At 36.0% G+C, this 26,402-nt stretch overlaps 1 protein-coding gene across 23 annotated transcripts in view; it reads right to left on the reverse strand.

Annotated features, from left to right (window-relative positions):
• The window catches only part of PTPRD (protein tyrosine phosphatase, receptor type D), a 1,188,396-nt gene that overhangs the window by 308,128 nt on the left and 853,866 nt on the right, over nucleotides 1-26,402 (reverse strand). Inside the window, exon 1 of one of the 23 annotated variants that reach the window (XM_017732841.1) lies at nucleotides 9,705-9,751. The exons of the other annotated variants lie outside the window; for them this stretch is intronic. The gene's annotated coding sequence lies outside the window, so the exon portion shown is untranslated. Of the gene's footprint in view, nucleotides 1-9,704; nucleotides 9,752-26,402 lie in introns of those variants that run through there. 23 annotated transcript variants of the gene reach the window in all.

Here is a 26,402-nt window from a genome sequence, read left to right on the forward strand (position 1 = left end):
GAGTAAAATGATCAAAGAAAAATTAATTCTAAATCCAACAGAAATTGTTCTGTAAATAGTAATAAAACCCAGCAGCATGTAATGTCATCATTTCTTAATTCTTTGGTGTATATAATTCATGCTACCTTCATAAAACCTTTCTTTGGCTAACTTTCTTTATTAAAATTTCTGCAGTAATATGATTTTAAAAATTATTATTTAGAAGTTCTAATTTTAGTAATAATCAAAAAACCCACAAAACATCAAGACAACATTAAGTGCGCTAACTGAACGAACAGACAAAAAGGGTTTCCTTAGTCACCAGTATACACAGCTGCCAGAAACTAAGACAGATGTGACAGCATATGAACTGTGAAATGCCAGTAAACTCTGTCAATTATTCTGGTATGTTTTTTTATTGCTGCTTCAGGATATCACGGAACAGATCCTTTTGGTAAGCTGTGTCCATATACCATAAGTGTGCACACCTTACCCAGCTAAAACACCTTCTGGGAATTACTAATTTGTGAATGATCTCTTCTCTGTCCAACTAGAGTTATATCTACTAACCAAATGCAATTAATCTTGACATTAAAATGTGTTTGCTTTTTATTTTATGAAATTATTTCATGTAATTTTAAAGGAGTTTGAGTATATGGCAAGCCATTTGCAAAACTATTTTATTCACATAAAAAGGTATAATTAAAACATACGAATCAGCAGTCTCAACATTTAGACACACATTTTAGGACTAGGGGAACTCTGGTACAATTAAATGAATAAGTAACTTCAAGGTATATACTCTTATTCTGAAAGTAAATGTGAGAACACTTGCAAAAGAAAGAGATGTATCCTATCCTAGGTGAGATAAAGTTCAGAGACTATTCTCCAGTGCCCTTCTGGAACTAGACTTACAAGTTACTATAATCTTCAGGATAGTTGTCTGAATAGTACATACAGATGCATCAACCCCAACGCACCTATTTCTGCATCACACCAGTAAGAGCAGTGAAGGGAATGGTATTCAGACTGAAAAGATGATGCAGATCACAACGCTTTAGGAGAAAAACCAAAACCAAAAACGAATACAAGCATACTAATGAAAAAAAAAACCCACAAAACCACAGGCACAAATATCGAACACTGTATTTTCAAGTGTCACTTGCACAGTGATACCAAGGAGCATGTTAGCATTATCTAAGTAATACTGAAGGTAGTACTACTTTGATCAAATGAACAACAGTATACTCTTTAGACTTGGTCACATTACAAAGGGAGAAACTGCTATGAATTGACACAGGTAACTTCAATTTTAACTCTCCAAAATTTGTAGATGACAAAGAACAACAGATTGAACTGCTGAAAAGTAATAAATTCAAGAAAATACAGTTAACATAATTTAGAATATGTTAACAGTGGTTTCTTGCTGTGGTGCAACACTTGACTTCCTCATGGGAATCCTTCACCTTCTAGAAATTACCTGGTATTAATATTTGGCAGAATTATTAAAATAGCTTCACCTGGTTTGTACATAGTACAAAGCATAGCATTCCAACTAGCATTTCAGTATCCAGACAGTAACTTCTATGTCATATGTACATTTCTTTAATAAAAACATCCAGTCTTGACAGAATGACATTGCATAATCAATATTTCACCATATATCCAATGGTTAATTAGCTTATTGTCTATAAATGGTACCATATAGGACTGGAAACCTAAAATTACTCCATCTGGAAAAAATCTTTTTGTTCGAGCAGGCAATACTTTAAAAAAGTTGTTTCAAATGACAGTGTTCCAAGTACAAGCAGAAAGTCTGGATAGCTTGAGGGCACCCCAACCATTTTTGCTGACTACCTCATCCCTGCCTCTAAAATTATTACATGACTGAATTGCATAGTTTCACCTTGCAGGGAGAGCAATTAGTTTTCCTACTCCTCTCCCACTGGAGACAGAAAATCAGCCTCCCACACTTCAGATAAATACACGTCACAGAGCAAATTTTTCCCATGCTAATTTAAACAATAATAGTTCAATTACATTTAATTGTAGATCTCCTCTAACCATGCTAAACCATCTCTTTACTAATCCCAGTGTTAGGAGAACTGCATGTAGGAAGAATAAAGTAGGTAAAAACAGAAGTGCAAAGCATTTATTTTCACTTTTGACATTAATGCTATTCTGCTTCAATATTGAAAAACTATATTCAGTCCATATATTTAACATCACCTAGTATCATGAGAGAGATGGCTGCCTGATTTTTAATTATCATTCTTCATATATCCTGATATTTTCTCAGCAGAAGTGTCGAACAATGCATTAGTGACAGATTCCCAAGACTGTGCCCCTTCAGCCCTTGGAGCTTAACTCCTCTCACATTACAGTATTTATTGAATTTCCAAGCCAAACGGTGTTCTGCTCCATAAAATTCTGACAAGTGGACTCTGCCAAGCTAATAACAGCCTCATTCTGCTGAAATAAACTTATTTCACTGCGGCAAACAAAATGACATGACCTGGAAAGGTTATTTTTAACTGGGTAACGACCCAATACAAACCAAACCTCTCTCACTAAATTCTGAAAACTGTTAAGACAAATTTCTTAAATGTAAGTATGTCCCACTTCTCTGTTGCTCTTACTGTACATGACTACGGCAAAGTTTTTTTAAGGTCTATACTGTTTGATTTTCTTAATCAGTAGTTCAGTAAACTTATTAAGCAATGCCTAGTTGAGAGTATCTCAGCAGAGTGACCTAGCAAGTGCAAAACTCATGCTTGGATGCTGTGTCCTCCTATGTTCTTTTGCCCTCTGCCATTTTAAAACTTTTTGTCTGTTTATTTGACAAATTTATATTAAAACTGCCCTTACATAGAACAAATGTGAAAAGTATTTCCTTCAGAAGTATTTCTCTCTCTCTGATTATTTTTATATTAATTTTTACAACGTTGCCATTAGAGAGATGCGGAGAATAAATGATTAGGGACTAATTTGGCCTTCTGGAAAGGCTCTGTCTTCTACACTTATGTCAAGTTCTTCATAATGGTCATTCATGTAGTGAATGTTAGTGGAGTAATATTCATGAATCGCCTTTTTCAAGCTGCCTGTATTCTTCTGTTAATACGACATATTTACTGCAGACTGCATCCACAGACTAACCATCAGTTTCAGGTCAGATTTGTATCAAGTTTCAAATTACAGGAGACCATGAGAGAACCTTTGTAACAGCTGGAATTTTGCACAAACATGCTGCACCCTGTTAGGTACCCCTTTACTAATAAAAGGTCTATACTATAGGTCTATATTCCTTGACTGCAAACAGACTCCTACAGTTTGCTAAAGAACTGTTAGAACACCTACTGCAAACAAAAGGAGCAGAATAACGATCACTCATCAAAATCATGAGTCTCAGAGAATAAAAGAAGAAAAATGGAAAAAACCCAAATCCAAGCAGGAAACCACAGAAGTGAAAGAAGGAACACTGCCTTTTTGGGTACGGCCTGTAGTTTACCAACAGTAGTGGCAAAATATTTAGAATTTTAAAACACTGCTTTCAATCACTTAACATTACTAACAAAATGCAAATGGCTATATTTTTTAGGTAAATTATCTTACTTCTTTCTATATTTTATACATTTTTTTTTTTTTGGGGGGGGGGTGTTTCCTACAAATGCATTACCATGCAAAGCACAGAACAACTATAAAGTTTCTCAGCAATCATGATGTCTCTAATCTATCAATCCAAGTTAATTCTGATATTAACATTCCTGATTGTTTACCCTAGTCATAAAGCAGGCTAGCACTACCCTGGACTGCATTAGGAGGAATGCTGCCAGGTGGTAAAGGGATGTGATTCCTTCCATCTTCTCAGCTGTTCACTTTATACCTGTCTGTCATCTGAGAATGGAAGATACAAATGAATTCATACACTTGGATTTTTTCCGAGAAGTACTGTACTTTTCACATATTAGGGATTGTGTGTCCTATGACTTTAGAAATACTTGTTTCTGACATTGTGCTAACTTATTCTTAGCCATTTAAGTTTTGCAATGTTCAGCTTCTCTTTAGAATGTCCATATCTCAGAGCCAATTAAGCAAGCCTTATATCTCACTAAGTACATCCTCTTCGCATTGGGTGGCCAAAAAAAGGTATAAAATTGGAAAATTTCAAAAGTTAGCCCCCCAAAAAGCAGGCCAAGTATAATTTTAGTTAATACAGAATATTGCAATCATCAATTTGCAAAACAGCCACCCCACTATGGTTCAATGAAAACATGGTATTGCTATGAAGCTCTTTCCTTTTCTGTTAGCTGTCAGCAAAAGCTGCCACAGTCCTTATAGATGCTGATTTGAAGTAGATCTGAGAGCACTTACTTATCTCGATTGATCTATCACATGATGAATTTAAGAAGGGCAAGAGCATGTTATTTACTACTTGATTGATGAACTTACCCAGACTTCCTGCAAAAAGCCTGATTTTACTTATCACCTGTGTCTACCACTACTACTTCTGTTGGTAGTAGGAGATTGAGAAAAGCCAAATCATGTTTGATGTTATCAACTATACATTTTAATTTTAAAATCAACCACAGAATCACAAAATGGCTGACATTGGAAGGGACATCTGGAAGTCATTTGGTCCAAAACTCCTGATCCAGCAGGGCCACCTAGGACAATGTCCCAGGCCAGCCTGCCTAAGTGGTCAGTCATTCACAAACTAAAAAACATATTTCCTCACGTTCAGATAGAACCCATTGTTTCACTTCATGGACAATGACAGGATGGTAGACAATGGGTGTAAGAGGATCAGTGTTGACAATTACCCATTGCTCTGTCGCTGGACATCACTGAAAAGAGCTTGGCCCCGTTTTCTTTACACCCTCCCATTAGATATTAGTCCGTGTGGACAAGATCCCCCAAGCCTTCTCTTTACCAGGACAGCCAGTCCAGTTCTCAACCTTCCGTGTTGGGGAGTGGCTGTTCTCTACACTGTTTTCAGTATGTCCATACCTTTCTTGTACTGGGGAACTCAGAAATCAACATAGTACTCCAGCTGTGGCCTCACAAATCCTGCTAGTCACAGTATAGCAGAACACTGCTACAGTAGTGGAACTCACAAGCACCAAACTGCCTTAAGAGTCTGAAAAGCTGTCTCAGAAAGTTTCTAAGACTGTTATGTGTGGTAATCATGATTCAGTGACACCATTCCATACTACAAAGTTCTGAAAGACAAGAGGAATCATTTTAAGGTCATGAGGAGAAGCAAGAGTCCAAAGTGCCACAAAGTCCCTTAAAAAGAAAAGCAAGCATGATTTACAAATGATTCACTAAGAGATATTTGCTTCAAAATTTTCTGCATTTTGGGAACGATTTTGCTTTCCTAAATACAGGCCAAGTGATAAACAGTAACAAGTTCATAAAAATTATTTTGAAATATGCTTATTATAGATACTGAAGTGGTTTGCAGTGTAGAAGCTTTTGAAGCAGAACTCATGAAATATTTAAAGTCATGCTTGTGACAGAATTCATATTTGTACAGTATACCCTTGAGAGCTTTCTCACAGGTGCTTAAAAGCAAAAGGCTGGCAGAACCTTTATCTTTTTATTCAACTAATCTCCATATAATAATAACTGAGATTAACTGAGATTTATTTGCATTGTGTTTATTTCCCTCCTAAAAGATGTTTCTCTAGCAGCAAACGTATTACTAATGTTCTTTCTATTTTGCAAGCACTATTGTTTTAAATATCTTTGTAGGATACTATTTTCAATTTTTTGGCATTCAAAAACCATAGAGGGCATTCACTTGCTTGCAAGAGAAAACTGGAAATAGAGCACACGGCCTGTTTTCAGTGTCAATAAAACTCACTAATCAAATATCATTCCTCAAGAACGAAGCAAACAGGTTATTATTTACAAAATTCCAACTGGATAGCTACGAAAACTTGTTGATATTTTACTGGAATTGAATGAATGACCTAAAACGAGGACAGTTTCCCAAAATGAGATCAGGGAAATTCCAGCATGCATTTTTTAAAAATGGCATCCCCTCTTAACATATCTAACAAATCACATTAACTATCTTGAACTGGGTTTTGAATCAAGTTATCCTTAATGCAAAAGTATTTGAACTATGCAAAAATACCAAGACATTTTGTTTAATGGCAAGTGATTCCATGGCTTATTATGGCCATTAATTTATTAATTTATTCTCCCCCAGGTACTCTTCATTTAACTTATATTCATGATTCCTTTAATAAAATTAAATTAATAGAAGGTATCTGGTGTGTAATTGTTAACCAGACATATTGAGAACAAACTGGATACTGAGTCATTCAGGTCTACTTATCTGTAAAATCCCTTTATGTTCATATACTTTACTATAAATTGTTACTAATAAAGCATATTGTTTAGAAAATGCTAGAAAACCGAAATGCAGAGATGGCTGAACAGTCTTTTCATATTAGCTGCATGTCTTATATTCAGACATTCCAAAAGCTAAGGTTATGTATCTGTGTGAAAATTCACGTCAGTTCACCAGAATAACAGAAAAATAGTAACAAAAGAGGTGTTTTTTATAAACTCCAAACCAACAGATAAAATGCAACTTATGGATTTATTCACATGATTAAAACTAAATGCATAAAGGAAAAAATTAGATGCAATCAAATCAAGCCAGAATGCCCTAATAATGTTGTTGCTGGATGCATGGAGAAAGATCCCATGCCATTTAGGGAGTGTACGTATAATTTAACAGACACTATAGCAAGAAATTTAAACAATACAATTTTGATTTATATAGACAAAAAAAGAAGTAGCATAAAACAACACATTAAAATATGCATATACTTGATAAGATCCCAGTAACATTTTGCAACATTTACAACATTTTGGTTTAGTAACAAAAAAAAGCAGGTAAATTAGCAGACAGTAAAATAAAGGCAGAAGCACCATAAGCAGCTCTGTAAGGGCAAATTTATGGAAGAGATCCCCGAGCTAAATATTGGCATGCTGCTTATAAGCTGGCTAAGTGACAATTGAAAGAAGATGTAACAGTCTGCAAATTTTGAAGGGCATATGGAAATTGAGATGTAAGAAAAAAGGAGAGGAACTTGATCATCAGGAGAACATTCTGTAAATAAAAGGAAAGATGAGTTCTAAACAATATATAGGAAATCCCTTGAATTTTGAATATTTGAAAAATATTCTAAACAAACATAAAGAGTAGCAAAGAAAATATTCACAAGACAAGGAGGATGAAGACCAGCATAGTTAATTTTTTTCCTCTCCCCCCTCCAGACAAAGCAGACAGCAATTCAAGTTGCCATTCTTAGGGGTAGCCGCTCCTTTGCAATGGCTTATCAGTCTTAGCGTAGTGGTTTTTCACATCAGGTAATTTTACCATTTTTCAAAGAAAATACATTTTATGCCTTTAGAACTGTAACTCAATTTCAACTCTGTACTGTTTCAATAGTACACATCACTGACACTAAACCTTTTCTCCAAAAGTCTTGAGGAAATAAATGACCAAAACAAAAAGGAAGTCCACCTTGTATATACATAAAAGTTCAAGAGCTCAATGAATGCACGGGAAGAGATTCACATGACTCATGCACAGGGCTATAGCTTCTACACATAGAAATAAGGAATGGGAGAGCAGAGTGATTATCAAGAGAGCTCTTTTTCTTGGAAGGGGGAAAATTTGATTGGAGGACCATCAAATGCCATGCCAACACAGTGGTGAGACTGCAGTGGTAGAGAGAAACAAGATGGCATCCACTAGATGCTCTGATTCAGCTTGAGCACACAAGTAATCCCAGGGATTGAGTACATTAAATTGCTTCTGTGTTTTACACCATGAGGACCGTATGAAGAGATAAAAAATGAACAAGAAGAAGGCCTCCAGGATGAAGCTTTTGCAACAACTTCAACTTTTGTCGACCACGATTTTCCAGTTCTTTAACATTCTCAGCTTTTGCTTTTTGCAAGCTGGCAGTGAACCACCACCTAAGATACTAGAAAACTGGACAAAACAGACAAAATAAATTGTTTTCAAAAAGTGGTGCAAAATTGAACTATTCTGCAGAGTAAAGCATGTTGACTTTAATGTGACAGTAGTCATGACAACAATCAGCACTATAAGTTTTTCCTGCAAAAGATGAACTGCTACTACTACCAGTCAAAGTTAAGGATGATTCACTGAGCCTGTATAAATTCATGCAGAACACTTTAGATGCAAAGTAAATCTCTGCAAGTACCCTGATCCCTTACTGTTTTCCTGTCCTACGTGGTGCAGTCTCTAACCTCTCCCACTCTCACTCCACATGGGAGACTTCCATGAAGAGACTGAAACTGTCACATAGAGTTCAATTAAGGTTCTTCTTGAAGAACTGTGATAGGACTTGCCTCCCAACCCACAATTCAGGCGAAACAGAGAAACTACTTCTGTATTTTTCCCACTTTCTTACCTTGAGAGTCGAAAGCAAAAATCAGAAAATATGACTCACCAAAATGCACAGGCATTTGAAATACACATTCATCCTTAAGGATGCGCAATGTCTTCCCATGCCATGAGAACCAAAGCACTCTATGTTCCATACATCAAACACAACGAATTCAACTTTTAAAATCACTTTTCTTAAGAGTTCAAGAGCTCTCTATCCTGTGTGTAGGAAATTGAGTAAGGCAGGCTGGAAACTAGCATGGCTGAGTAAGAATTTGCTCCTCAAACTGAGGAGTAAGGGAGAAATGCACAACCAGCAGAAGCAGGGACATGTGAACTGGGCAGAGTACAGGGATATGGTAGAAATGTCTAAGGATGGTATCAGGAAACCCAAGGAAAATCTGGAACAGGACTTGGCAATGGACGTGAAGAATAACAAGGAGAGTTCCTATAAATTCACAGGTCAGAAAAGAAAGTCCATGGAGAGTCTTGATACATGATACACAAGCAGGTTGAACTAGTGATGATTGGTACAGTGAAGGCTGAAGTGCCCAATGACCTCCTTGCCTCAATCTTCCCCAGGAACTCAAGCCTCCCAGTTCTCTCAAGTCCCTGATCCTCCAGGCGAGTGTGGGGGCAGTGAAGTCTGTCCCACTATAAGCAAAGAGCAGGCTTGGGATCACTTGGTGAAGCTGAACAGCCACTAGTCTACTAGACTTCCAACAGTGATAGGATGTGGGGCAGTGATTTAAAACACAGAGAAGGCAGGTTTAGATTAGAAGTTAGGAAGAAATCCTTTACTGAGGAGGTGGTGAGGCAATGAAAGAGGTTGCCCAGAGAAGTTGTGGATGCCCCATCCCCAAAAGTGTTCAGAGCCAGGATGGCTGGAGCTCTGAGAAGCTGGTTTAGTAGAAGATGTCCCTGCCCATGGCAGGGGTGCTGGAACTAGGTGATCTTTAAAGGTCCCTTCCAACCCAAACCATTCTGTGATTCTATACATAAACCTTCAACAGAGCCAAAGTAATAAAAATTAAATTGTCGAAATTACACGTTTCGGAAAACTTTTGCACTATACTGAGGTGTTCTGAACTTGCTACACAAATAGTGACACATACAATAATGGTGATTCCATGCAGATAATCTCTTCAGTGATTCCCAGATGGAAGAATGCAGAGACTGCACAGCAAAATATTCTAAATATTGTTAAATACGTTATTCTGCAATGCACTTGGAAGCTACAACACGTAAATGTAGCAATATATTACAGTAACAGAAAAATACATACTTTTCACAGCAACCATTTTTCCCCATCTCAGAAAAGCTGAAGTTCATCTAAATCACAATAAAGACACAAAGGAAAGGGCAGAAAAGCTTATGAACATCCTCTGAAAAGGCACAGGAGAACAGAATTCAAAGACAACGAACAAAGCTATCAAAAAACACTGTCCTGACAATAAACCTTTTATTCTTCTCCTGGTTTATCGCTTAGATTATCAACAGTTCTTCCTTACTAAAGGCATCAATTTCCCTTTTATATGAACCCTTTTTCTCACCTTCCTTCTACTTTGTTAGTAAATTCGGGACACCTTTGCCACCATGACAGGATAAAGAAAGAGGGCAGGTAAGAGAAGATAAACAAAAAGAATGTTGTACGAAGACTTCAATAAAATACATTAAAAACTGGGTACAGTTCTCAGGTACGCTCTCAGGAATCATTCTTCCTCCTTCATTGTCCACAGAAAATTATAAATTAGTAGCATAAACAGTCACACCAAGAGCAGGAAAATCAGTTCAGAGATATGAACCTATGAAGATCTAACACTGAAAAGCCTTGTTAAGAAACAAAATTTGGCATCTGTACAGTTCCACCCCTGCAGGCACTTAACTGGCCTGAATGCATTCCAGTCGCTGACTACCTAACTTAGTTAAGAATTTATACCAGAACTGGTCACACAAGCATTTCTTATTAATTAGATCTATGAGAAAACAGTGACAGCAGAGATGTTTTTTTTTTAAAGCCATTAGCAAACTATGTCTAGGCAAAACAGTAAGTAAAAGCTTCCAATCCCATGATCTGATAGTTTGATATGGTTTCATCAAAGGAAAATATGAAGGTCACATAATTTATGATATCTGACACAAGAATGGAAAGGGATTAGAAAAATGTAATGCAAGCAACATATTTTGACTGTGTTTAGCTGACATTAACATATCATTTCAGCTCTAAGTTCAGGGTGTTGGTACATAATGAGTCTTCTGTCCTTACTCCTGTTTCTTCTATAAATCCAGACTTTGTTCTTCTTTCAGCTTTAAAAATAGCCATGTATTTGCCCTTGTTTTTGCAAAATTGAAAAGATCAACAGTGGTACCCCAAAAAAATCCCCCCCCCCCCCAGCACACCAATCTATTAATTACAAATTTATGCTCACGTTTTAAAAGCAATAAGCTCAGATTTGCGCTCTGCTCTTTTACTGTCAATAATTCATTCTTTTATTTACTACACAACACTCAAACTCTTTCCTGAGTACTTAAATTACTAATTTCCTCATCAGTACTCAATACTGCCATGTAGTACCAATTCAAGAACAATAATGTATTTTACATCATACACCTATGTCATACACTATCATATTATTCTTAATTTGCACAACAGGAACTGAGAAAAACAGATGGGTCTGGATCAAGTTCTGGAACATCAATGCCTGAATAAATGCCAATGAATAAATTATACTGAAAAAGTCACCAGAGGTCATACATTCATGTTCAGAACTCTTACAGGTAAGGAGTAAGGAGCTTAGCCTGGAGTCAGGTTACAGGCCTGAAGGAAGTTTGTTTGTTGCTGAATCCAATAATACTTGCTAGTTTAGAAATAAAATCCTGCAGGAAAGGAAAAATGGCTTATCATTTGTTCTGGGTCAGGTATGATTTTCTCTTCATCCTAATATTGCCTTCAGTGCTGGGTGAAGTAAAGTCTAATACACACGGGATAAGAACTACCTGGGTGATGTGAAAAGAGCCTGTATTTTGCAGTAATTGGGGCAGGTATTTCCTGGATAATATTAGCCTTTTACCACTAGAGTTGTGGATTGAGGAAGCCTCAATAATAGGTTTTCTAACTAGAATGTAAAAACCACAGAGGATGTGTAACTGCAGACAAGAACAGCAGAGATGGAGACAGGATAGGGTTGGTGTGGCAATTCAGATGACTAGTAAACACCTGTTAACGTGGAAATTAAGGCTGGTATTGGAACAGTTGAGGTGATTGATCCTGCAAAGCCTTACAAACTGGTATAAAGGCAATGGTTGGAAGAGAATCTCTTCCTCATTTTCTCTGCGACGTCTCCACAGAGCCAAAGCGTCTTCATCTAGTTATCCTTTCAGTATTTTTTTTCCTTTCATTTGCAAGTTTTGGGTTTTCATTTACAATTTCAGCATCATTTCTTGGCACACCTAAAAATCTAAACATAAAACTCAAAAAAGCCTTTTAGCTTTTATCCTTCGATAACCAATAAGACAAGACTACCTTAAAAAACACACAAATATCACTGTTTGATCAAATCAAAGGTTTTTAAAGAAAGATTTCTCTGTATTCACACTTCTCTTCACAGTTGTTGTAAACAATTATTCATGATTTTCCAGCTTTCTACTCCAGCACACCTACTGTTTCAGAAGCTGTTGACAAGCAGCTCTTTCATTTGGACCAATCAAGCCTGCTTGAATTAACAGGAAGTTTTCCATCAACAACACAGAATGTGAATACTAACAAGAGGCTTTCTTCTAGTTAAGTTGAAACTGGTTTCAAAGACAGATTCTCAGCATAATGAAAGCCTTGCAAGAGGCCAAAATAGTACAAGTATATTACATGTTGTGCAGATATCCCAGGCTTTTTACTGTTTCTGAAGAGTCATAAAAATTTTCTCCCTCAGTAACCTAAATCAGGCTTAGCTATTGCAGATACATTCTGATTTATCCATCGTTCTTTAGGATCATCTAAATGATATGTTAGGGAAATGCTATAATGTATGACATGTTTGTTGGAAAGCATCACTAATTTTTAATATGAAATAAGAACTAATTTTTCTGTACTGCAAACAGAACTCATTTAATGGTTAAAATCTAAAGATACTAATACATGAATAGGCTTAAAACAAGAAAAAGAGTTAAAGTTATACACCAGTAAACTAGTAATAAAAAAGCAGTAAAAAATTAGAGGTAGTCCCCATCCTAACACTGAGTCCTTTAAATTCATTTTGACTTGCATCTCCAGAATCTTGAATGTCATGGCAAAAGAACTCAAAATTTGGGTGGAAAAAGAGTCCTTAAAATTTTAATTTTATAGGACAGCATACAAAATTTTAATCATTATCAATTACTGAGCGCATAGCAAAACTATTCTTCTGTGATCATTAATGGCACATTTCTTAATACACCATTCGATAACAGGTGTCTTGTGAACAGGTATTTGGAATACCACTGCAGAACATGAAATAACTCAATTTGTTAAAATTAAGTGCTAACCAAGTCAGTGGATTTATTTTACACTACATTTCTGTACAACTTCAGAGTATGTGTACTTTCATAGAGACTTAATCAAATGGAAATACAACCATAATTCTGTCATGAAATAAAGCTGGATCTAAAATGACAAAACCACTTTTGTTAAAGATGTATCTGCTGACTCTGAAGAGATTTTTCAAGATAAAAATTTTGTCTGTGCACATTTACACTGCAGTTTGCTTGATTATATGAATAGCAGCACCTAACCAGTTGCTAGTAATGAACATCACTATATTCAAACAAAGCAAAGCAACCACAAATTAGGAATGAATTACACTACCATTTTGAAATTACTACTATGTTCTACATGAGTAATTGTATTGGAGATTGTAAGTGAACTTGAGGTTGTCCTGAGCAGATGATTGTTTTTTGGATTACAGTGCCTGTAAAATCACTATTTGATCTTAGGGATGCTACAGAAATAGTTTGTCATTTGCCACAGGCCTTAATTTTATCAGTTGTATTCAATCCCCAGACTACTTCATATGGTCCATCTCATTGCTAAAAGGTAATGGAAGAATCTTTATAACTAATGCTCTAGTCCCATTTTTTTCTAGACACTAATTTATTTCAAAGGAGTAGCTTGCCAACTGATGTCAGGAAAATAGATAAATAAATAAAGCATTAGTCACGTAGCCTCAGTCATTAAAGAACTATCATACAAATGCATTCACTTATACTGACTTTTCATCGTAATATTACCATAGATGCACAGTATAATACTAGTTAAAAAAACCCAAAGTAACAACTTGCTGCAGGTGCATAGCTGGGGCTTAGAAGCTCATCATTGATTCATCTGAGAAATGGTATACTAATTTACTTCCAATTCTACTTTTTCGCTAATGAAAAGCTTTGTAATATTTTCAACCATGCATTCTGAAGCGAAAGGAAGTACTTCTGGCTTATACCTCAGGCTGGTGCCACACTTTGCTCCTAAAGCAGTATGTCTGCCTGTTCTAAAGAAAAGATAGAAAGCTTTCCATGTTTCTAAACATTCTTTTCCCATAACTATTCCATAAGCTCACTTCTATTTCAAGGAAAAGTGCTGTTACTGAAGGATTATTATGGAGAGGAAAAGGCCAGGAACGAAGGTGGGTGAGAAGGGAACAACATAACTATCACCAAATAAATTGTAATAAATTTCTTTTACATCCATGAAGTTCAATAAAATAGGTATAGCCTGTGAACAAAGCAATTAAAGATTTAATGTCATAAGAGGATCTATTTCAAATGTGCCAATGCTTCTTTTATGATCAGTTTTAATCTGCTAATTTGCTATGACAGGTATAAATCACAAGCTAAGACATGCTTCTAAAAACAACATTTGTAGGCTTTTACTGCTCACAAGGAATATCAAGGTTATTGTCCAGCTTAAGTAGAAGAAGAGAGCTTCCATCAACAGATGTCAAAACAGATAAGCACAGATTTGACATGTGCTTGTAGAACTATCACCTGCTACCAGTGCTGCAATGACAGCTTTATGGTGAGAATGTCAATGAATTTCATCGTGCTCTGTATTTCAAATATTGCTCAATTGAATATGATAAACATATGTGTTTCTGCCAAGCAATAGGTGTTTATTGCCATAATGCTACTTGTATAACAAGTGCACAGATTATTTTCTTTCTACATAGGTATATCCATATTGCACTTAAGCACACCACTATTAATTTTTCCACTGAAAACTTAGATTAATTGGTACTATAGATGTACCAGGAGAAAAGAAGATGTTAATGCACTGAAATGAAAAATCATTCATCTGTCTTATGGTAAGATGGTGATATATAGTAACACATACTTTCCATGGTTTCAGGATGTCTAAAACAAATGTCTGTCTTTCTGACAACTGTTTTCTAAAATATACAGGCATTGCAAAGACACCTGTTCAGATCCTCCTACTATCTGGTAGGATCACACAACTAAAAATCACATTATTTTTAACTACATAAAAAAAAAATATTCTGCTTAAGATAACAGGTGCAAGGATAACATGCAACCATGAAAAGAAAAGAAATATTGAAAAAATACAAAGCAGAGAAACAAACCTGAATGCAGGTAGACAAAAACCTGAAATGATTTTGTACCAAACGTAAAAGGTCCTGTGAGATCACACAGGAGGAAAGAAAGCAGGGGGAAAGTATTATTTATATTTAAGAATAGAGAAACACTTAGTTTGGTCTGACTCCCAGTTTAACCGGATCTTTCTTTTGTACTTATTGACCACCACCTCTTGCCTGTACTTCTCTTTGACAGGTTCTACATTTACTTGAGTATCTTACTAACAATTAGTTGCATTATAATTATTATTTTGTGCTTCTAGATTTTCTTCCAATTATCTCTACTGAGACAGTGATACCACCACAAGGACCACAGCTGTCATTTATTAGTCTTTTTAATACACTTTACAGCTTGCCCTAGGCCTATTTTTGAATAAATTAATTTCCTCATTAAATCCTCAAAGCTCAGCTAGCATAAAGTATCTTTTAGGTCTTCTGTTCCCCGAACTATCAAGACTGCTCACTGTTTACCACTATAATTTTTAGACAATATCCCTAAAAGACATTCAAAAACTAATCTCTTAACCTCTCTTGATAGTGTTAATTTTCTGGAATCTTCTTAACTGAACAATTAAAAACATCTTAGTTATAAATTTTCAAATCAAAGTTACTTAAACAATAAAAACAAACAAAGTCAAAAGAGACAACTATATATTCTCCCCAAGCAAATAAGCCAGTAGTTCTGAAAGAAAGAGAAATTCTCAAGTCGAAATTCCCATGCCTTTCATTAGTGAAAGGTTTTCTTCCTTGGAGATTGTCTGATGTGTAACAGCTGCCTTTCCTCTGCAGGGCACAGACACTGGTCTCTCTCCTTTACTGACACAGAACCTAAAACCTTTAAGACTTACAGCAATAAGGATAAAAATGGCTAACAAAGTAAAAAATTACAAATGTGGAGCAGAGGAGGACACAGATACAAAGAGCAATTCTGCTACTTTCATTTAAGACACCTGACGAAAAATGACAAAGGCATTACTATCATTATACAGAGGAAGGAAACTTCAAAATCACTTTTATTATAAGAATAAAATTCTCTCACACAAAACATTTATTGAAATTAGGGTTTGAGAAAGATAGAAAGGTACTTCAGTTCACACGCACTATTTATTAACAGGCATTATCCTTCGCATAGGTCAGAGTAGAAGAGTGCGCCTTTCATTATCTTTATGGACAGGAAGCATGAGAAATTACATACATATTCATCATTATTAACTGTGATTAGCCAGCTTTACTACTATGGTTTTATATAATACAATGTAAAGAACTGTTTGACTTTCTTTGACTAGAGACTTCCCCAACATGGTAGTTAGATAATTTGATGTATCAAAATTACACTATTAACGTAGCTGATGTTCATAGTTTAAAAAAAGGTGTTTGTGTACTAAGCCTCAAAATTTACAAAGACCAAGAATACTAAACAAGATTTATCTCTCTCTTAATCAAAGCACTGACCTGAACTTGCTATTTAATATTTCAGGCTTTTCCAGAGAGTAAGATGCATAAAGTAAATTATTTACAAATGGATATATATTTCCGCATAGGAAAAATGAGGAACTCGAAGTAGCTGTCAGAGACACTTTTAATACAGTACAATAGTTGGTCTAGTCCTAGTTTATTTGTTATGTTTTGAAAAAATAAAGATCTTGCTGAGTTCCCTATCATCAGTGTATAGTGGGGAATGGAACTGGTTCAGCACCACAAAGAAAAAGAAGAGCAATGCTGTCTTTTGATTGCAGAAGATAATCTATAAACACAAGGAACAGAGCTGACCCTTGGCGTGATCTCCGTTCACCTCTGACAAGGGATGGCAATCTAGAGATATCGTTATAGGGTACAAAACAGCTTTTAGGAAAGGTTCCAAAAGGAAATCATTCTTCTATTCACCCATGTTGCCATAGAAACAGAACAAATCATGCCTGTCCACAAAGGCTTTTATGTCAACTTCTGTCAAAAAACTTATATAAAAAGTAGAAATTTATCTAAATTAACAAGACAGTCATTAAGTGATTAAGATAGGTAAAAGAAAGAAAATAATTTATAAACAAATATGTCCTGTCTTGGCCCTTAAATGCATAACTTTTAAAGTGTAAATCAGTTTATTCCAAGGTTTACTGCACGCTGCTATGGTTCACTGTCTTACACTTCCATGCAATTTGAGAGGGCGTAATTTATATAGAATGATGTCTTCAAATTCATGGGGTCAAAAGCTATACATTTTTTCTCTTTTTTCCTCCTCCCAACTCTTAAAGAAAGGTTGTATCATATCCCCATCATCTTTGCAAACTTCATTCCTTCAGAATACATCTTTAATCAAAATATTTCAGCTAAATCAATATACTTACTGAGATAATTTATTTCTACCCGATGATATCTTTAAAGCATTGATTCTGCATGAAGCTCATGCAAATAATACTGCTACTTATATTAAAAGGGTGCTTAATGAAAATGGATTTCAAATTAAAATATGGCAAATTTCCTAACTCTCCAGTTAGTGTAAACAAGATAGTATAGCCAGTAGAATCTGGATCTTGGTATCTAACGTCAGGAATGAGTTTTGTGTCTGTGGCATTCTTGGACAATTACTAAAACTCATGCAGAACTAAATTTTTAACATTTTATGTTAGGGTTTAACACACTAAGAATTTTATGTTGCCACACAAACTACTGTACACAGAAGGAGAGGGTTTGTTACAGAGAAGTGCTAATCCCATCTATTTGGTCTAGTGTAGTTTGACTCAAAACATACTACAGAACTATGAAGACTGGATCTCTTAAAGAACTAACTGCTTTTCCATTACACAAACATATTCTAGGATTTCCCTTTCCATTCCTTTCACCCAATCCAAAAAGTTAGAACACATACATGTAACGCCATGAAGGGCATTCCACAAGAATGCTACTTTAGGCACATCCTCAATCCTTTGGTTTTTAACAACAAAAAAATTTAACTGAGTTTTGGAAATTAATTTAATTTCATTTCTTTTGAGATACAATGCTTCTGGTCTGGCTCAAACGACCCATGAACCTAAGTGGATTCATGCATTCACCAGTTACATACTCTGGGGTGCCAGCATGATAAGGATCTTCACACTGGGATGTTTTCTGAAATACTAAAGTTACTGATTTATTCTTGGTATTTCATTTCTGCATTTATAAGCACACGGCATATCCTTGATAATTTAAATTTTATAAAACTCTGGGGGTTGTTTCAGATTTTTCTTTTATTTTTATGAGTATATTTTATTTTCGTTGGTTTGACAATGCTGTTCTTCTTCACAAAGACAGTTCAAGCAAAACTCATCACACTTTGTAATCTGCAGATCGTTTGCAGTGATTTCCATGTTTATACATGAAATCTACACTTTGATGCTTCTAACTTTGAAAAAGGTTAACAAATGCGCTGTTTATACTGCAAGGAGGATGAACCTACTAAATCTAATGCTAAGGGTGCTGTACAGAACATCTGCAGAATTCCAAACATGTTTATTATAGCTCCAATTCCCGAAACCCAAACAAATCAATTGCGTGGTCATGTCTCTTTTCCCATTGGCAGAATACAGCTCAGATTTTGCCGTTTATACTAAAGCCTCAGCTCTACATCAGGAACTGAAAGCTCGAGTCTCAGTGATCACCACAGTTCAGAGTACTTTTCTTACCCAAGCTGGGACAGTTCTGAAGTAAAAAGATGAGGCTTTGAGTTAAACTTTTTTTTTTTAAACAACTTAAAATATATGTTTTTATACATAACGTGGTAAAAATGTATAAATTTATAAATGGTATCAAATGAATAGAGTTAGAATCCTGTGCCAAAAAAAGTGGGTAAATGAGAGCTCATACTATGACATCCTTCATTACTTTAGAAAGAAAAACATTATCTAACCTTACACACTAAAGATAACTCTGATCCCCAAGTACAGTCCACTAGTAGTTAAACTACATAGTACATTCCTCAGTTCCCTAGTCAATGTTCCCACAACTCTTTTTCTTTAACTTCCACTATGGGACTAAATTTTTTTCTGGAAAACAAGCAGGCCTCTTTCAAAGAATCATAGAATATCTTGAGTAGGAAGGCACCCACAACTCTGGTCCCTGCACAGGACAGCTGCAAGAATCACACCATCTTACTTTACAGAAATAATTGTTTCCTTGCAATTATTTCCTTTCCTTTTCTGATTTTCCTTGCCTTATGGTGCTCTGACACTTACCAACAACTTTCAAACTGTTCAATGACCAGCACTCAGAAGCTTTTCCTTTGTTATTTGAAATTTGGTCAACCATTCTTTTGGAAAGAAATATGCAAAAATATGTTCTCAAATTGATGATTTTCTGCTTTAGATGTAAAAGATTTTTTTTTAATGAACTAATATATTTCACCTACTCCTGGACTGCACACAGTGATACTACAAATACCTGGCTTTTCCTTCATGCCTTGCTGCCAATGTTCTGCCTCGACACAAATAGGAGAAAGTGGAGAAAAGCTTTGCTCACCAAAGCTTATATACTGCTTCCTAAGAACAGACTGCCATTAAAAATAGTAAACAAATATCTTGAAGACATCTGGCATTTGATTTTCAGAAGAGGGATTTAAGAATCATACAGAATCAAAAATACATTAAAAAATACTCTGAAGACCACATGAAAGACATTTATGAGACTGGAAAGAAGCGCACAGGTCACAATTTTTGAATAGAATAGGAGAACATCTAACGGTCTCTAAGATGCAGGAATGATTTGGTTCTTGCTTAGTCTACAAGGGTAAGAGTGCTCTCTAGATTATCACACAGTGTTGTAAATGTCATCAGTAATTTAAAAATTACTGAGAAGAGCTTTCAAAATTTATTATGTTTAAGTATTTTAAATAAGTATAACTATGCAAAGAAAAAGACCTTCTAGTGCAAGAAACATTTCCATGAAAATGAAATCTTATGTGGTGACTTTGTATACACAACTGGCAAGCACAAAGAGCACCAGCTCTTTTTACTTTCAAGTCTGTGTAGACAGCAATTATTTCTGGTTTGGAACTTGAATTCTTTTCAGATTGCACAGGATTTGATTTGTCAGCAAAACAGGCATTTAAATTGTCTTCTTAATGGTCATCTGCTCCAGCAGCTAGGCAAACAGCTACACTTGGTTTGAAAACTCCGTCCAAACTGTGTTAATGAGCTTAATTAATCTAAACCTTTGAGGACTGTGCTCTCTCTGGAGTTAGTTCTCTTTAGTTTCATGTTTCTTTATTGACTGTAGTAAAATCCTCCAGGAAATCTGAGGACTGGTTCTGATCCCCCTATAACCCACAGAACTAGAATGAATCAGTTATGTAACACTTCACTTGGGTTTTTTTCTCCACAATAAAAGCAGATGGAATGTTATTGCTCTAATCTAGGTTTCATTTTGTTCCCTTTAAAAAATTTCATGCTTTGGAAACACATTTGTACAAATCTTACCTGTAACAATTAAGCCAAATTTATTTTATATTGCAGAAATATTTCACTCCTATATTCAACTTCTCTTTTTTCAGACGATAATGCCTAAATTCTAAACTGACAGAGTCCTATTATATTTTTGCAACAAATTATCTCTAATGATGAGGTAAAAAAGCAAAAGCTCTGCAATAACTTGTTATACTTTTGAAAGCCTCCATAAACTATTTACAGTACTGAGATAAAACATGCTGTCAAATGTTATCAGTGAAACTTTTTCAGAGTTTTTATGTCTTCTGACACAAAGTCAGAGAAGCTTTTCTTTTGGAGTCCTCTTCTTTATGGATTGGATTAGATAATTTTTGTTAGAAAAGACAAAACCTGGTAGCTGACTGCCTGAATTTTTTTTTTTAAATGCAAAATTTTGTAAAACCTCAAGTCTTCTGTTAAGACAAAGACTTCTGTAACATGTCTGTATAAAGCAGCTATCATTTCAGATACCTGTTTAGCCTAGACTTTTCATAATCTCATCTAATTTTTCTAACTATCTGATATTTACATAGATAAAGTAGCATATGGCTGAAAGTTTGCTCAGTCATTTACTTGCTTTTAATATGAGCAGTAAAGTTCACTCACTACATTTGCCAACACTCCTTTTTGCTTGTCCTTTTCTGGCAAAAATCCAACTGGAAGTGCCATGCTAAAATGCTATTATCTGGCAGACAAAGGTTGGACTGAAAAAAAGAAAATATAGGGGTAAATTCTCTTCCTCTTAGAGGCTTCATCAAGCTTCAGAACTGTCAGCTCCACAAGCATACATACAAGTCTAAATGCAACAGGCACCAGCAGAAAACATCTGTAAAACAGTACATTGATAAAATATTGTCACATAGACAAATTATCTCCTTTCAGACACTTTGCTTATAGGCATTTTCAGAATTATCAACTAATCCAAGGTTGCATGAGTGTCATGAATCTCAGAAGCAATGTCTCTTTTACTAAACGTATCAGAATACATGTTTCTTCTATTTAACTATGTTCCCTTAACTGGGATGTTACCTTTGCCTTTAATTTTTTTTTTTTTTTTTTTTTTTTTTTGTTAGTCAAGTAAAAGAACCATGATACATTTTGTAGAGTTAAATTTATCCCCCAACATGACAACGATGTAACAGTTCTTGGCTGGGTGGCCAAGTTGACCCATTGTGTCTTCTCTCCCCAATAAGAATGTCTATATTCTCTTGAGCTTTGAAACATAGGTACAACCATGAGAGTAATGATTTATCTGTGAAAATCTGTTGTGTAGCTGGAGGAGAATTAATAGAGCATTTTCTGCTTCTGTTTCTGAAGGAACACTGCCAAACAGCAGGAAAGATGAAAATTCAGATTTTAAGTCAAACAAGCTCAGACACATTAGGCTAGGATGGTCTAGAAGCTGGAAGGAAACAACAGGAACAGCTGATCCCAACTGACTGAAGGGATGTTCCATGACATATAACATCATGCTCAGTAATAAAAATTGAGGGAAGGGTTTTTAGGGTGTAGTCATTACTCAAAGACTGTCTAGGCATAAGCACACTCCTTGTGTAAGGTGGTGAGTGATTGTCTTTGCATTGCTATTTTGCTTCTTCCTATTTACTTCACTTATTAAATTGTCTTTATCTCAACAGACAAGTTTTCTCACTTTTACTATTCTGTCTCCCAGATCATGGTTGGGATAGAGGAATGAGAGAGTGACCAGGGCCCAACCATCAACCCACTTCCATTATACAGTACAATAACATTTCATAGGGGGTGGGGTTGAGACAGGGAACACACCCAAACAGAACAAAATAAACAAACCACAACTCTGCATTCTTTAGAAATCAAAAAAACTACCACCCTAAAATGTAATTTTTTGGATCAGCGTCTATTAAAGCCAAGGGTTTTTCTATAAAAGCTCAAAGAGTGAGTGCCAGGTAGAAATATTCTTTTATATGAAAAAAAGAAAATTAGGTGAACTTAAAATTTTGGACATCATCTAGATCCCACCTAGCTGAATATGCCAAAGCAGATACCAGAACATGTGTGAACAGTGTTGCAGTAACTTAACTTTGCTAGTAATGAAGATCCTTAGTTAATCTGCTTTTTAGTATCATACAAAATCTCATCAACAAAAGTATAACACTGCATCATAATGTAAATACTCTTTATATCTCCTTTTTTCAATGACAGAAAATAAAAAAGCTGCAGCTGAATTATCTATAGTGATGCATTTCATGAACACAGCTAGATTTTGTTACTGATCATGAGACTGTGTGAGCGAACTGTGAGGATGGACACTTCAGCAAAAACACCGCTGATTCAAAGGAAAAAAAAGAAAATTTCTGTACTTAAGGTCCTTCTATATACAAAGTATGAATGCAAATGAAAGCAAAGATTTAATAAAAATTGCAACTGATATTATATGTGATATGGAAGCATTCAACATCTTCTGTGAGTTCTCTATTGCAAAAGAAAGAGCTGAGGAAACAAAAAACTACCTTGATTATAATACACATTGTCATTTGTTCACATCACAAATCAGGTTCCAGAACAGTTATACTTTTTCAAAACAAGTAATTAATTTCATTTCTGAAAACTGTTTGCTAAGTGAATGCTCTGGGCTAACAGCTAATGTATTTGAGTACATTCTTTACTTGCATTATTTCCACGACATTTTATCAACCAATGTGCTTCAAAGCAATGCCACGAATACTATGGAATTATATATATGATGAGATGCAGAGGCTACAATTACTTTCAAAGCCCACCTGGATGACAGATATTTTGGTTCTCAAGTTAATCCAAAACCAAAGATGCTAGTTTGCAAACTGGAAACCAGACTTTCAAGTAACTGAAATAATTGAGAGAGGACTCTAAGTTTTTGAAAAAAAGAAAAAAAACATACCAGAGATAATCTGTCCCAATTTTTTAGGTGTTGGATCACAGAGCAAAGAACAGGGAAATGTATTTCAAATATGTTGAAAAATAGTTAGTAATTCAGGCTGATTGTGAAGAACTGACAGAAAATGCCATATACATGTTTGTCATGAACTGCATAGAAGCGTGAATATTTTAATGAATAACCAGAAAATATGAGATAAGCAACATTAAAAAAGAACATAAGAAAATAATGAAATTACTATAAAACAACAAAATACTTTAATGTGATTTCTAAAGCTCCTTGTAAAAATCAAAACTCTTTAAACAGCTGATGGAGATTAAACAGTTGTTTTTTTAATGAAAAACAATGTAGTGTAAGGCTTGTCCTCCAGAATTAATACAACTGAATGCAATCAGTTTGCTAAAGAAACTATGAAATACATTATTTCATTATTTAAAAATTTTAAAAACTCCTTCCTTATCCATCTGTGATTCCAAAAATGGAAAGAAGTATGTCACCAACTAATAGCTAACAGACTTGTTTCAGGTTCTGGTCCTGTCACTGGGGACTACTGAGAAGAGCCTGGCTTTGTCCTCTAATGCACCCTCCCTGCAAGTATTAACATGCATATACCCCTGAACCTTCTCTTCTTCAGGCTAAATAGTCTCAGCTCTCTCAGCCTTTGCTCATGCAAGGGACACTCAAGCTCCTTCATTATCTTAGTGGCCCTTTGTTGGATTCTCCCCAGTATGTCCATGTCTCACTTGTACTAGGGAGCCCAGAACTGGGTAGAGTACTCCAGATGTGGTCTCACCAGTGCTGAAAAGATGAAGCCACCTTTGCAGTTAAGGGCAAATTGCTGCCTTTTGTTCAGCTTAGGGTCCACTGAGCCCAGGCCTCAGGAAAGCTGTTTTCCAGCCAGACAGCTTCCATCATGTTATGTACAAGGGGTTAACTCTTCCTCAGGTACCAGACTCTGAAATTCCATTTTTTGACTACATGAGGTTCTTGCTGGCCCTTTCCTGAGACTGCTGAATGGCAGCAAAACCCGCTGGTGTATGAGTCACTCCTCTCAGTTTTGTACTACCAGGAACCTTGCTGACGGCACAGTGACCCAAAATCCTAAATATTACTGAAGACAGTAAATGGGACTGGACCCTGTATTAAGCCTAAGGTACCCCATTGAGGACTTTATACCACCACTTATTACCCTCTGGTGCCAGTCATTTAAGCAGTTTTTAATCCACCTCACTGCTCATCCAGCCCATACTTCTTCCGCTTCTCTATGAGGATATTTTGGGAGACAGTGCCAATAGACTTCCCAATGTCAAGGCAGACAATATCCACTGGTTTCCTCTTATCTACCAAGCCTGTCATTTCCTGCTAGAATATTATCAATTGCTCAAGCCAGACTTCCTTTTGGTGAACCCATGCTGACTGCTTCTGGGCACCTTTCTGTTGTACATACGCCTGGAAATGGTACCCCAGAGTAGTTGATCCATCACCTTCCCAAGGACTGAATTGAGATCTTAGTGGCCTCTTGCTAGTCCTCCTTTCTGCCCTTCCTCTGTACAGGACTACAATCTCAAGGCATGCTTCCCAGTTACTGTGATCATTGAGAAACTACTAGGAGAAGGCTATTAGTGATATCAGTCAGCTCCCTCAGCATTTGTGCCTATGGCAGGGCTCTACAATTTGCTTAACTATTTTCTAACACAACTGTCTTCCATCGTGGGATTGTCTTCCTCACTCAAGACTTCCACCCGCTCTCTGGGGCCTGCTGAAGGCTACACTCTCTAGTAAATACTGAGGTAAAGAAGGCATACAGAACCTTAATGTCTTCTATGCTCTCTTGTCACCAGGGCCCCTTCATCATTCAGCAGCAAGCTCGCATTTCTTCTAGATTTCCTTTTATTTCCTGCGTGCTTACAGAAGTCTTTCTAGTGCAAGCTGAAAGTTCCGGCCTGAGGTAGGGAGTTGGAACTAGCTGATCTTTAAGCTGATCCCTTTCGACCCAAACTACTACATGGTTCTATGACTTCTTGTTCAACAGATTCAAATCCAGATGGGTTTTGGGTTTCCTACCACATCTGCACACTATGTTCTTTCCAGGTTGCCTGTCTTCCAGGCTTCCACTCCTTGCACTCCTTGTTTATACTTTGAGTTTTCCCAGAAAATTGTTGTTCCTCCATGAAGGCCCATTTGATCTCTCTGAAAATGAGATCAGCTTCAAGTTTTGACCATAGAACTCTTATGTGAATGTTTCATGAATGTTTGCATTAATTTATTTCTTCCTAATGAACTTCTGAAACAATGCAGGTGAACATTGCACTTGACATTTTTCAAACTCATCCTGTTCTTTTTCCGGAAAGATAGCGCAAATATCAGTTTATCACCAGGTCTTAAATCTTTAAACTTCTATCTACTACATGATGTCTTAAAATGCATTTGTATTCTTGATAAAAAGACGGTGTTTTGCTTTGTTTTGCTTTTCATCTCGGTTAACATAGGGCATTTTCTTCCTGATTTTCACTCCTAAATTCTTAAGTTTCTAAAACATGGCTGGGAGGTTGGTAAGTCCTCCACCAAGATAGGCTCTTTACTCATTTTTTAGTAATTTGTAGAAAAAAAGAAGTTAAGATGTGCTTGCCAGCTTCCATCTTGTTTAAAACAAAGATGCAGAACACCTTACTTTACAGCTCATTAGTACAATCGCTTGCCATCTCTGAATGTCTAGGAGCTTTGTAGACACACGTGTTGTTCACAACATATCACAATTTCGATAACTAAATAGTCATGGGTTTCAAAATTCACCAGATCATCTATACATTTATTTATAGTATGGAGAAAAGGATAACCTATTCCTTTCCCCTTGAGCAACTACCATGCTTACTATAGATCTACTGTACTTTCAATGTACAGCTAGACTGTGTCCTGTTTCTGGCCAGGACAGAAACAGTTAATTTTTTCAGTAGCCCACGATGGGGCATGGCTAGGGTCTAAGGTCATTTTCCGGTCTGTAACTCTGAACATGGTGTGGACCGCAC

The sequence above is a fragment of the Corvus brachyrhynchos genome, unplaced genomic scaffold, assembly GCF_000691975.1.
Source record: "Corvus brachyrhynchos isolate BGI_N302 unplaced genomic scaffold, ASM69197v1 scaffold194, whole genome shotgun sequence".
In the NCBI taxonomy this organism is placed as follows: Eukaryota; Metazoa; Chordata; class Aves; order Passeriformes; family Corvidae; genus Corvus; species Corvus brachyrhynchos.